Source organism: Sebastes umbrosus, chromosome 4 (assembly GCF_015220745.1).
Source record: "Sebastes umbrosus isolate fSebUmb1 chromosome 4, fSebUmb1.pri, whole genome shotgun sequence".
Taxonomy (NCBI): domain Eukaryota; kingdom Metazoa; phylum Chordata; class Actinopteri; order Perciformes; family Sebastidae; genus Sebastes; species Sebastes umbrosus.
The window spans coordinates 23,509,409-23,523,557 of NC_051272.1; the positions used below are offsets into that span (position 1 = coordinate 23,509,409).

The window sequence follows — 14,149 nt, forward strand, 5'->3', positions numbered from 1 at the left end:
AGCCTTTTGAATGTTTTACTTCACTTTTACACACAACACTAGAAAGTACTTTGACATAATTATAATAAAACTTAATTTCAGAATCAGGTATTTATGTAACACAATAAATATAGAGCAATCGGATTGCTTGCAAAACACAAAAGTGATAAATCACAATATAAAACTTTATGTATATTTTGTATTTGGGTCATTTTTTTTTCTCTTTTTCTTTCTTATTTAATGTATTTAATGTTTTTTAATATACATATAGGTCATTTGGCTTGTATGAATTGTAAACCATCGGTACTTTAAGGTATACTTTCTTTTCATGTTATCTTTTAAATGTTATTATTTCTATTTGAAGGTTTTATTTATATGATTGTTTTATTAATATGCAACATTTGAACCAGAGCCTGCTTCTGAAAAGGTTTCTACCCGGTAAAGGGGAGTTTTTGTTGCTCTAGTGCATGCTCATGGGGGATCTCATGTTGGGTCTCTGTAAATTATAGAGTGTACGGTCTAGATCTGCTCTATAAGAAAAGTGTCTCCAGATAACTTCTGTTATGATTTGACGTTATATGACAATAAATTGAATTGAGTTGGGTTGTGGTAATAAAGTAAACTTAACTCAACTAAATCTCCATCTGCCTCGTGACAAACAACACATGATTCCACTTTTGGAGATTTTGGTTTTGGAGGGCAGTTTAATGATCACTGCCGTCTCATAGCGAAACTGAAGAAATGCCTCGACCGTGGCCAGCGGAGATCTATCGCTTTGCCGCCAGCAGCAGACCCCGTTACTGAATGCCTCTGTTTCTGTTCCTGTGCAGTCATACAGAAGTGAAGGGAGCTAGGCTCTTTGTTTGGTCAACCCATGGGAAAGGCCTCGCTCTGTTCTGCTCTCTGAGAACCAAAAACACTGATTCTATAGGGCAAGACTAAAAAAAGGAACATGAATCCCACATATTAGGAAGATTCACATCAGGAGTAAAGTGATGAGGAGGCAATTCAAGGCCTGAAAAGCAATGAGCGGGCAAAGGGAGTACGGGGGGGGGGAAATCAAGTGCGGAGACAAATGAAACTGGATGATATTAAGGCAATTAGGAAGGACTGAAATGAAAGAAAACAGCTAAGGGAAGTAAAAGAGAAGTATTGAGAAAAAAGAGAGACAGAGATAGACGAGCATGAGGGTGGTTAAGAGTGAAAAGAGGAGCTGGATGGTGCTTTGGCAGCGCCGGCGTGTTCCCAGGAGGATTACTCAAGCACTACATGCCGCAGACTGCCAGCAAGACCACAGAGAAGCTCCATGAATGGAGACCCACAGCCACACACATCTATCTCTGTCTGAATTATGGTGTCTATTTCACCTGTTTCCTCTTTTTTTCCTGTTCTACTGTCCTTTTCTTTTCCTTTTTCTTTCATTCTTTCATCCACTTTTCCCAGCTTGTTCCCCCACCTCCCTTTTCTCACTCTTTATCTCTCACTCTCTCTGCAGCCTTGCCGAGAGGTTTGACGTGTCCAGCCACAGTCAGGTAACATATGCTGCCTCTTCAGGCTGCTTGTGTAGCCCTTTTTATGTCTTCATGCATGGGCAGAGCTGAAAAAAAATGTCTAGGGGGACGCGGTGAACAACTTCTTCCCCCCTTGATCACTCCATCCTTTGGCCATTTATCTCTTTTCAACCAAAGAAAGAGTTCTATATTTTACTATCTGTCCTCCCCATCTTTTTTTCTCTTTCTGTCACTCCCACATATTAAAGCCACTCTCCCACTCTATCTAACACTTCTGGCAGTGTAAAAATCTCAGTTTATCTGGCAGAAACTGCAGCGTTTACACTGAATTCTTGGGTTTTTATTGTCTTTCTCAGGCGCTAAAAACTGAACTGAAGCACATTATGGAGCAGCAACAAAATACGAGGGCAGCAAGGAAAAATAGGCCAGCGCTATCTGCTGCCTGCTTGCTTTCTAGGCGTTATATAAAAAAAAAATACAGCTAATTCTGAAAAAAAGACCACATTATCACATTCTAACCCCTGCATGTGAACATCCTATAAAGGATTCAATTAATCTTTCAGCTTACTTTGCAGTGTCAATGTAATTTTCTTTTCCATGCTTACTGGTGATGGCTCATTTGCCATCTGGTCTACCACTCCCAGTCATCTATGAGCATTACGGACAAATCCATTCAGTGGATTCTCCTCTTATTAATTCTTAAGCACAGACGACTACTTTAATCAATCCATAGGACTGTCGAGATTGATTGATAAAATTTAATTTCCACAGTAAAGCAAGAAGCTGTCAGTTATATTGATTTTTTTTTATCGTTCCTTTCCCTCTCTATGTTATTTAACCCTGGCTTCACATATCTACACAGCTACCCTCCCCCTACCTGTATGTGCACCAGAACACAGCCTATATTTAGGCTAACACAAGTAACAAACACACGTCCATGCAAACATCTCCTCTGCCCTCCCCGAGCACCCCGAGCGATGTCTACCCTAATTAAAACAACGTCTTCACAGATGGCCAACATAACAGTTTCCGAGAAATATGATTTTGACTCGTTTCACTTCAAGTGGGGGGATCAGCGACGCTGCAGGGTTTTGTCTAGGCGTGGGAGTCCCTCTGTATGTTTTCTTGTGCGTGTATGCGTGCGTGATTACTTGGACTAATTTATGCTCAGAAGGGTTGACACTTTCATGATTCCATGTAGCCAAATATTGACATCACACAATGAATATGTATTTGATTTTCGTCCACCAGTGGCCATATCAAAGAGGTGTTTCCCTTAATAAGAGACTTGGAAGAAGAAAAAGGCATTTCAATTTCATTTATCTTGATTAATGCAGTCTAATCAAATGATGATAGTTACATGAAACACAAAAAAGAATATCAAACAGACTATGTTTCCTAGAACAGCATACGGCAAGACATAATAAACACCCAGGAAATAATTTGTTTTCTATTATTTTCTGGCACATGTAGGTAAAAAGGATTAATGGAGCATTCCCAGATAAAAGTCTCTGCATAAATTCCCTTACACTAATGATGTCCTTCTCTGTAAACAAATGCTAAATATGTGCATAATCTATATGAAATGGTTGTTATGGCTGCATGTAACCCTCTCGCATGATAAACACATATACATATACAAAAATAAGAAAATCCACCCCCTGCAGATTCAGGACGTGCATTTACATATTAAATGACTCATCCTGCCTTTCAGCATGTGCGAGCTAGACTTGAATGTCTGTTGTGCTCATTCATGTAAGGCAGCAAATGCCACAGTACAGTAGTTTAGAGAGCAGCCTCTGGGAAAAGGACAAAACGCATTAGCTGCTTGGACACTTTCCTTTGCGGATTCTCCCGGCAATTACACTGAAGGCCAAGCAAAAGTCCTCTTCAGATCCCGGCCCTGCCGCACAATGCACATGTTGCAGCCAGGTCCTCTCACCAGGACGCACGAGTGGAAGATAACTTGCCCATTAAAAATATAATCATCTGTAGTCAGAGAGTCACCACCTCCTCTCCATGCAGGTTGCATCAAGCATGAGTTGACAGAATCATAAATCCACAAACAAACACCTTTTTAAGTGGAAAGCTAAGAGTAATGCTGGAGGCGATCAACTGAGGGTGCCAGGAGACTTGGTTTCCATGGTGACATTGATGGTGCTATTGGGAAACAGTGTGTGTGTGTGTCTGTATGTGTGTGTGTGTGTGTGTGTGTGTGTGTGTGTGAGTTTTAATATGAAAGAGGGAAAGGGCTGCAATGATTGGCTCGAGAGGTGGGTGGCGATAGTAAGGTAATGAGCATTCCGTTGTTCCTTCCAGGAACGTTTCCTCGGTCTGTAAAATAAACTCCCTGATGCTCTCATCATGAAAAGATGAAGGGAAAAAAAGAGGTAGTGGACACAGGGAATGCCGTGGACTAGCTACTCCATTGTGCAAATAAAATATATATGCAATATCCTCTTTCTCTTCTCTTATATGACCTACAACATTTTTTTTTTCTTCCTCAGATCAGGCAAGTTTACAAAGTCATATATCTCCATTAGGCTATATAGTGAATCTGTAGGAGCAAAGCCTTGAAACAAATGTATGCTTTTACAGCAGAGACACTTTGTGCATGCTCAGGATATAAATTTCTGACAAATATATCATGAAATCACGATAAAAGCACAGCAAGATTGCTCTCATCTAAGTTGCCAAGGAATGTCACAGGGCAGCCTCTTTAGTATACGCCTTACGAATTTCTACACAATGAATGCTTTGAGATCACAGTTAAAGTTAACCAACAGGATAATTCAGTATCAAAGCAACTTCCTTTTTCTTTTTGCAGCAAGAATACGTTTGGCTGGAGCCCTTTGGTTTAATCAAGAAAAAGGCTGCTTTGGTCACAAGTTAAAACACACAACAACAAATGAGATATAAGACAAAAAAGAGATTATATCTACAGCAGTGACACCAAAGTGCTGCCCTAAGGCTGCTGTCAAACGTTGTGACTGTTCTCTGTGATGTAGCTGCAGGTTAACTTAGATCATGCATCTAACAGCAAATCAATTCCACTTTTATTTAACGCATGCAAGGTCTGAGGCTGGAGAGAAAGATGTGCAGCTCTTTTATATTCAATGTGAAGATAATGTGCAGCAAGATGCGCTCACTGCGCTCCGGGACCTTTTCACTGCAGGTGAAAGGTTTCATCTATATGAGCATCTATGGAATAGAAATATTGCGCAAAAGAGCAAAAAGTCAATGGAGAGCTGGTCTCACTGAACGTCTTTAAAGTGCTTCTAAAAGATTTGTAAACAGGCACATCTGGCTGCAGATGTTTTGAATGTTGATGAATGTTTTTTTTGATACCTTATGATTCTGTAATTTGCTCTTTGTCTTCGTTTTCAATTGTTGTGTTTGTTTTAATTTCTGCAACTGTGTAACTGTGGTGCTGCCTATCTTGGCCAGGACACTCTTGGAAAAGAGATTTTTAATCTCAATGAGTTTTTTTTAACTCTTGGTTAAATAAAGGTTAAATAAAAAAAAATAAAAATAATGGTTAAATGAAGGGAGATCTGCTAATTTGTGTGTTTCCTTGCAGCCTATATTCTTAAATGGTTTACCCTAGCATGCAATCATTTATCAATTAAAGCAATTATTTCAATTATGACTTGTGATGATAAACAGCAAAAGATAAGATACAAGAGAAGCGTCTTCCCATCACCAAACATCTCCATCATCGCGCGTATTTATTGATTTTTTTTTGCACGCTGAAATAAAAAAAAATGAAAATAAAAATAAAAAAATAAAAAAAACAGAACAGCATCTCACCTTTGTTGAAAAGCACGATGAAAAAAAGTTTTTGGTCTGGTCCCCTCGCAGGGTCTTCCTGGTATCCGCTTCTTCAGAGGTGGTGAGCCACAGCGAGCAGCAGAAGAGCGCGCAGACAGTCCAGGACAAGGAGCGCGTCTCAGAACACACGGAGAGGCTTCTCTGTTCGTTAAATCCGAGGAGCTCCGCAGCTCAACGATCCCACTGAATGAGCTCTGCCTCACCTCACTCTTCGGAAGCTTTACTCACCCTCCACCCTCCTCCTCCCGTTTCCCCCCTCTTTGTCTCTTCAGCATGGGAATGCCAACTCCGGTTGGTTGATGATGTAGCCTATATCTCTCCCTTTCTTTCTCTCTCTCGATCAGCCACTCTCTCTCACACACACACACACACACTGGTTTCCCAAACACTGACACAAGTTCATTTGAGATTGAGAGATTTACAGCCAAGAAGAAGCTAACCACAGAGGAAGATGCTTGAAGATGCACCAACAGTGGCCACTTTCAAATTTAGACTCAAGATCAAAAACTGTTCTTAATTGATCAAATGCTGCACTTTACTGTCTTTTGACAGTACATTTTTTTTTTTAACTTATACTTTTATATTCTTTTATTCGTTTTTATCTTATGCACTTTGTGCTCTTTTATCTTGCTTTTATATACAGTATGTAAAGTACTTTGAATTGCCTTTGTGTATGAAATGTGCTATATACATTTTTTCCTCAGATCAGGCAAGTTTACAAAGTCATATATCTCCATTAGGCTATATAGTGAATCTGTAGTAGCAAAGCCCAGCAGAGACACTTTGCTCATGCTCAGGATATAAATTTCTGACAAATATATCATGAAATCATGATAAAAGCACAGCAGTAGAGTTGTTTAACATAGTCTATAAACCTGCTGCCAAACCATAAGATTGCTCTCATCTAAATTGCCAAGGAATGTCACAGGGTAGCCTCATTATAATATTAGTAGACGCCAAGATCAGAACCTGTTCTCAATTGATCAAATGCTGCACTTAACTGTCTTTTGATTGTTTTTATTATCCTTTTAATTTTTTTTTTTAACTTATACTTTTATATTCTTTTATTCGTTTTTATCTTATGCACTTTGTGCTCTTTTATCTTGCTTTTATATACAGTATGTAAAGCACTTTGAATTGCCTATGTGTATGAAATGTGCTATATAAATAAACTTGCCTTGCCTTCCCTTGCCTAACCACAGAGAGTATGCGATGTAATTAAATGAATCAGCATGCAGAGAAGCAGGTTTCTCATAGCCAGCTCAGTCCCATTGTTGATGTTCTTTATGAAATTGTGCAGAGATTGTTGGTTAAAACTCATTAATGCATCCTGTAGTGTCTCTCTAATCTGCTACAGTAGTGTGATGGAATTTTCTATTAATTCCTCTCTTCTTGGTCGAAAGGTCAGAGTGTTTGACAGAGTGTCCCTCCGTTGACATTATTGGGTTGGAGTCCTGTCTAGGGAAGCCGCCGTTATCTGTGCAGCTGTGTCTGTAGTGGGGACCATAGAGCCAGTCGCTGGGGCAACCAGGGTCAGAGATACCAGAGAAAACTTTTTCTCCTAAAAGTCCTCCCAATCACACAGGTATCTATTTCACTCAAAGCAGGTGTGACTTACACAGAACTGTCAAAACACTAAATGGGAACCAGTGTGGGCATGTGCATGTGTGTTAAAGTTTATGATTTCACCTTCATGGTGGCACAGATTTTTGCAGTAGTTGAAGTTCTTTGCAGACATTTAGCTACAAACTGATTATTTTGGTGCTACATATTTATTATAATTCTATCTTGTCTAAAAGTGTTTAGAATTAAAAAAAATATAACCATCCAGATAAAGAGACAATAACTGTTGTCATGAACATCACAGCAAAGTAAAGACAACTCTTTTTATATTTGGGATCTACTGGAATCCGAATTGGTTATTCGGGAAAGCACAAATAATGCCATGAAAACAGATTAAACAAGCCTACAACAACACAACGCAAGTGTGGGGAAAAAACATATATATATATAGATATAGATAGAGGACAGAGATGTTGAATGTCATTGGGTAATCACTACTTGTGGTGGGGGATATTCCAAAGAATAAACTACCTTACAAAACCGGATTAAAATCATGATTACTTCTAAGTAAATGTTGTCACTCTCAACCTCCGACTTCCTAGGAGTAGAAGCTCCAAAGCTACCTTGGACCACGCCCTGTGTGTGTGTTTGTGTCTACCTCCTGAGCTCCCAGCAACCAACCTGACGAATCTGATGACACTTCTCCAATTAAAGAACTCTGATTGGCTCTTTGTTTTGTGGCCTTCACTTAAATACAACAGGAGATCCCATCGTAAATGCTGAACATGTCATAACCTACCAATCCTGCAGAAACCTCCTTATTGTAAACCTAGCTAGGAAAGCCATCCATGCTCTGAATGCTCCAGGTCTCTAGTTTGTGGTCAAGTTTCAAAATGGGGACTAACATCATCACACATGAATACAGTTAGGCTCATTGGATCCACAAGAGACTCAGCTTTACAGTGATACCCAATTTATATAATTCTAAAACTGTTTAGGGACCCCAGTATGCGGAATTATTCCAATACACCATTTTTAGAACAGGCAAAAATAACACATTTATACTGCATTAAAACAACTGCATGGTCTTTGCGCAAAACTGCAAATAGCTGCCATAAAGTGGGCAAGTCTGTAAAGGGGAGACCCGTGGGTACCCATAGAACGCATGTTCAGTCGCATATCTTGAGGTCAGAGGTTAAGGGGCCGCTTTGAAAATGGCCATGCCAGTTTTTTCCTCTGCAAAATTTAACCCAAAGATAACGGAACCTGCTACAGTGTCTGAAAGACAGTAAAGTTGGTCAGGATCGCGTGGGTCTCAGAGAGTTAATGCAGTTACCCACTATGGCCAAATACATCTCACAAGTTGATGTGTCCCTTGATGAAGCTGATGAGCAAAAGCTCCAACACCAAGGCTTCACGAGAATCGATGTTGATCTGAACAAGGGTGTAGGGGGAAAGGACATCTACATTAAGTACAAACGTGGGTCAGTACCAATCACCAAGCTCCAAGTTACATTCAACAATGACATGGCTGCTGGATTGATCGATGCAGGGTACAAAAAGATCGATAAAAATCTCAATGCTGGAGCAAAAGGGGACTGTGTCTACCTTTGGTACTTCAGAGGGTCCGGAGAGTATTATACTCCCGTAGTGGACATTGAGGTCTCTACAAATGCAGATAGTGAAGCCGTGAAGTTTCGGAATGACTTCGAAAGACTGGCCTGTGATCTGAACCGCAAGGCTGGAGGGAACTGGATCCACGCCTGGTTGAAGAGAGAGAAGAGAACCTACATCTGTGATGTCACTGTCACTGATTCCTACAGAGCAGATTCCGACTACTTAAAGAATGGTTACATCCGTGTGGATGAAGATACTAACAAGGGTGCAGGAGGATCCGATGTCTTCATCTGGTACCGTCAGACCACCGACCCCGGGCTTGCACTCAGTGATCTGAATGTCTCCACTGATGATGCCGAGTATCATGCCCTTCAGCAGCAAAAATACACGCCAGTGAGTGTTAACCTGAGCGAGGGGACCAAAGGGGACGCGGTGTACCTGTGGTACAAGAAAGACCAAGTCCACAATCCCATTAAGGTGTTCACCCTGCTTCTCAACATGAAGGCTGTCCCAGTGTACGAGAAGGCTGGTGTCACTGTTATCGAAAGAAATCTCAGCAGCTCCTGAAAAAATCGCGCGAAAGCGCGATTTATTTGCTCCATAGGAATGAATGGCAAATTGACATGAAGAGTGCTCAAAAACACTCCTCTTTAGGGCCATTCAGAGTCGCCATACTTTAATGTAGAAACGTGATTCAAAGTTTAAACGGGTCACTAGACTTTGGGACTTTATTTGGCCAAATGGAATTGTTTTGATAGCTGGCACGGTTTTCACGAAATCGCAGTTTACGTTTTGTGAAATTTTCAGACCGTTTCAGATTTTATAATGGGTGTGTATTGCGTGGGTCGTTAAGGGCTAGAGCACGTGATGTCAGAGCTAGAGTGGAGCACAGCTTAAAAATCTTTTGAAAATTATCCGAACAAATTGCTCCTTAGCCCACAACGTCCACTCCTCATACACAATTAATACATCAAAACGTAGGTATTTTTGTGCTGGTCGCAGTCATGTAGCTATGGAATCAGTCAGACTTACACATTTGGCTACACATGCCTGAACGTGAGAGCAACTCCAGGCTAGGCCCATATTAAATTTCACAGAATCTTTTGGATCAGAGAAAAAAGTTACTACTTTTCGAAACTGCCGCCGAGGTCACATTTTTGAAACTACAGACCCAAATGTCACACCATTTGTTCATCAGAGACTCCTAACTGGTCTCATGAACAATCTAAGCGATAGGAGTCACGGTTTCTGTCGTAGAAGCACTTTTATGATATGTACGTCTCTGGTTAACTCCTATTATCAGTTGTCTGACTGAATGTACTAAGCAGTGGCCAATCATCATGGCAACGTTTCATTCCTGCTAGACAGACAGGTGAATCACATTGGCCAATCAGAGCAGCCTGACTAACACACACACATTTTATATATAACTCTTATTTATAAGAAGGGTTATAAGAAGGGGGAAAATAAGTCCAAAAGCCCTTGTCCTATCATCCCCCTTCTTATAACCTCACTATGGTCCTCAAACCCCCCCACCCCCCCAGCACCAGGCACACTGGTCAAAATCTCTTGCGAAATTTTCTAGTTAACACTTACAGTTTGTTGGTGATAGTGTTTGTGGTTTTCCAGGTTTCACAGCCATAGAGAAGGACATATTTTACATTTGAGTTGAAAATTCTGATTTTTGTGTTTTTGGAGAGCTGGGAAGAGATGCTAAGATCAATGTGAGTCAAAACCACGGAGGAGAGCTGGGTTTGGGAACACTGTTGACTCATGTCAGGTCGGTATACTGACTTCATATCACTCTTTTTGACTCACAAATGACTCAGAGTGACAACATGTGACAGACGTATGTCATCTGTGGCATGCATGGAATCAAGGGTGAGGCTGAGCACAAAGAAGAGCACAACAAGATACAATCAAGGAAATAAAAAGGGGGAAACTTTACTGCACTACGACATTACTGCAATTCGTCTGTGATTCACGTCTAGTGGATTGGTGTGGTTGACAATTATTGTCAATGTAGCTTTGATTAATGCTGATTAATTTCACAATTAATAATTTTGTCGACAAAATGTCAGAAATTTGGGGAAAAAAAAAATATATTAGCTTGGAAAACCATTTGAAATGATTCATTGATGATCAAAATAGTGTCTGGTTAACATTTTTAACATTTATGTTTATGAGGTGGTGAGAGACCTTTTTTTTTTTTTTAAAGCAACAGAGTTCAAAGTTCAGAGATGCTAATGTAAGACACTGAAATACTGGACATAACTATTCAAATGGATATGCTTTTTCAAAGAGGAGAACAGAAGGAAAGAGGAAAAGTAGGAGGGCTGGCAGGTCATTTTGCAGGGCAATATTTTGATATTGTCAGGACTGTGGGTATAAGCCTGCCATTGGCCACGTATTTCACACGGCATTCTCCTCCTCTTCCGCTATCTGCACTATCTATATTGCAAGGGCACCTTCGTTGCATCCTGGGCACCCAAGACGACTGATTGGTTTAAAGAAATTCAAACAAGCCAGAGCATTTTTTCTCTCTATAGCAGAATGATAATGTGTTGATCCAGACCTTTCTTTAGCACTGACACAGCGCTGAAGAAAGGTCTGGCTATACGAGACTATAGGTCGAGGCTGATATTTCTCCCTTGCAAGGCGACGATGGACCTTGTCCTCACAAGAAAAACAAAGGCATTGACCGTTTTAATGCTTAAAATGTCAGATGTTTACCTGATAAGGCACTCTAATGGTGGTCTTTTAGGGGTCAGCATGCTTTATCCAAAGTGCTTGTCGGATTGTCAATGAGCTTCTAAAAGCCCTGAAGAAAGTTTTTGTAGTTGCCAAACTGGAATAACTACTTCCGTGTCTGTCACATGATGCCATTGGGCCCAAAAAGACTTTTCCGCATAGACTTACCTTGGAAAAGAGACATCTGTAACTCAGCGGATATTTTTTTTTTTAGGTAATTCAACTTCCCAATATGAACACTTGAATAATTTAAATCATTAGGTCCTAAAAGTTGTAAAATGCACTAATAACTGAATCTGGAGTTATTTTCCTTCCTGCGTTCATATGAATGCGACCCAGACTGAGGCTGGACTGTGAGCTAGGAGGCGGAGTTAAAGGAATCCCTACTGCGCCTGCTCTATGGGCCCAATGACTGCACAAGATTGCCGGAAGATCCGGGTACTTTATCACTCGACACTCGAGTCATTTTGGCTTCATGCACTACTGCGCAACTCTCATAGGAATGAACAGGAGCTCACCTACAACGCTGTATCCAGTTCTCTTTATACATCCAGTTTCTGCCCTCGTGTGTTTCCGGCCTCCTTGATTAGTTTCACCTGTAGGTTACATTTCAGTGAAATATTGCAGTTATCCCACCGTTTTCTCGACTTTCATTTGCATTCACTCTCTGTTCACGTATTCACTGCACCATGAGAAACACACCCATTTCCCGTAGGCCATGTGTGCAGAGGTGACAACGTTTGAACAGCTACAAACATTTTTGACTTCAGAAATGGTTCGACGACGCTTCGTACAAACCCGCCTGTAGTGTAATGTTGTTATAGAGCCACGAAATCTCAACGTGGGGAGTTTAGGGTGGATGGATTGGTCACCAGAGCATGTGACTTTGACATGGGACACTGCTGTTGTCATTCAACCTGCCCAAATCTATAAACTGCCTGTAATCTGTTAGGAAAAAGCTCTATTGAGAGGGGGAACACTTCCCCAGATGGTGATGTAGCAGCACTCGAGGTCATCCTCGTATTGCTCCTCAGACCACTCATGAGAGTAGGTAAAACTGAATTGTTATTGCGATTATATTTTGATCAGTGCTCTGTATGCCTTTTTAAAGCTTATCGGGCAGCAAATGAGAGCATGTGGAGTAATGAGAGCAAACTGCTCCAAGAAAAGAGCCTGATGCTGACTAAGCCATGTGAGTGGTGGAGCATGTTTTCAACTTTCCACTTCTGTACAGTCATTTAATGCAAAGTTTGCATTTTGGGATCAGACCCACCTGTTTTTTAACATTTGAGTGAACCTTTCTGTGTGTAGCTGCGCTGGCTGATGTGTGGCAACATTTGCGTGGGCAGCACCGATTAGAGTCTTTAGTACTTTCTAGTTGCAGCCTTGCCACCATCAGCGAGCAAAAGCAACAGTTTTAATTGCAGGTATGGAAGGGACATGGCAGCATACAGTGTTATTCTTAGTAACGAATGCATTTGTTCAATTTATCAATTTTGAGTGCTTCAAATGTGGTGAAAAACAGATGATCTTGTATCGCCATTAGATGAATCAGATCCTCCGAGTTACCCACATCTCTGTCTGACACAGAGATGTTGCGAGACATTAAATCGTCAAGAGGTGAGCACACCTCCAAAGGAAAATGCTGGCAGGAGGCAGTGACTGAGCAGGAGTGTTGGTATAATGAATAGGTATGGACAGGGTGATAAAGAAGCTGACCTATTATGGAGTAACTCCCCTGAGAGGAAAGACGTCACCAGGGAAAGTTATAGTTCTTCTTACGTTGTCTGCCTCAAATGTCTTGCAGGTGTCATTTCATTTTTTACTATCACTATATCCCTTTAATGTTGTGCTTGACTGTTTGGTAGAGCACATTTTGAGTCACTGTATCTTTTGAAAACTGTGTTGAATTGATTTCAACCTGATTGAGCCACCTCTTCCACTCGGTTTAGTTATGCTAAAATAAATCCACTAGATATCGCTACGTCTTTAAATAGCATGCCTTTTCAGTCCGCCTCCTTACAGGAAGTTAGCAAAAAGAAAAATCTCCCCAAATATGAGGACTCAGTTTGGGCTAATTTTCAAAGGTAAACATATTTTTTCGACATAAAATACTTTTTTGAGGCTTTTTTTCTTACCAGAATTATGTAACTTGATAGAAAAAAGAGACTAATAAAGGACAAATAATGTTCTACAAACAAAAACCAGCAAATGGTTTCATTGTCCTTTTTATGGTAAAGATAGTAAAACAAGATCATTCATTGTTGTTAATGTGATACATTTAATGTTACTCCATTTTATCAATAAATCAATCAATCTATCTATCTATCTATCTATCTATCTATCTATCTATCTATCTATATATGCATATATAAATACATAATAAATATATACATAATAAATGTGGTGCTAAGATAATAAATTTACAATTTTTATGAAATAAAAAAACTTAGGAACATTCACTGTTGTTAACTGTCATTATATCATATCATATCATATACGTAATGTTATTCCGTTATATATTTGATAAAAAAGATATCAGTATGATTTCTCACCATTTCTGAGATGTTTTCATAGTAGCCTACCGGAAATATGGTAAATATCTAGAATACATGGAAATAATACTAGTACTGGTAATACTACTAATTCCATGGTAACAAATTGACATATGTTGGTAAACTAACCTATTACTAGCATAATAACTGTACATGATTTATATTTTTTTTCTTATTTGGTAGAGGCCTATATTAAAATAAACTTCATTGCTTTACCCTTTGTGAGGACATTAAGGGATATGATTTTATTAGGACCTTCAAATTGTATATTTTTAATTTTATTTATATGCAAAATATTCAGCTATTTCTAGACACTCCCAACTTGTTCCATTAAATTCATTT

The 14,149-nt window shown here is 39.9% G+C and overlaps 1 protein-coding gene and 1 long non-coding RNA gene across 2 annotated transcripts in view; both read right to left on the bottom strand.

The window, feature by feature from the left end:
• Nucleotides 1-5,528, bottom strand: part of slc1a2b (solute carrier family 1 member 2b) — a 31,708-nt gene extending 26,180 nt beyond the window's left edge. Inside the window, exon 1 of the mRNA XM_037766753.1 lies at nt 5,301-5,528. The gene's annotated coding sequence lies outside the window, so the exon portion shown is untranslated. The remainder of the gene's footprint in view (nt 1-5,300) is intronic.
• The window catches only part of LOC119486577, a 341,860-nt gene that overhangs the window by 116,315 nt on the left and 211,396 nt on the right, over nt 1-14,149 (bottom strand). The gene's annotated exons all lie outside the window — the stretch shown is intronic.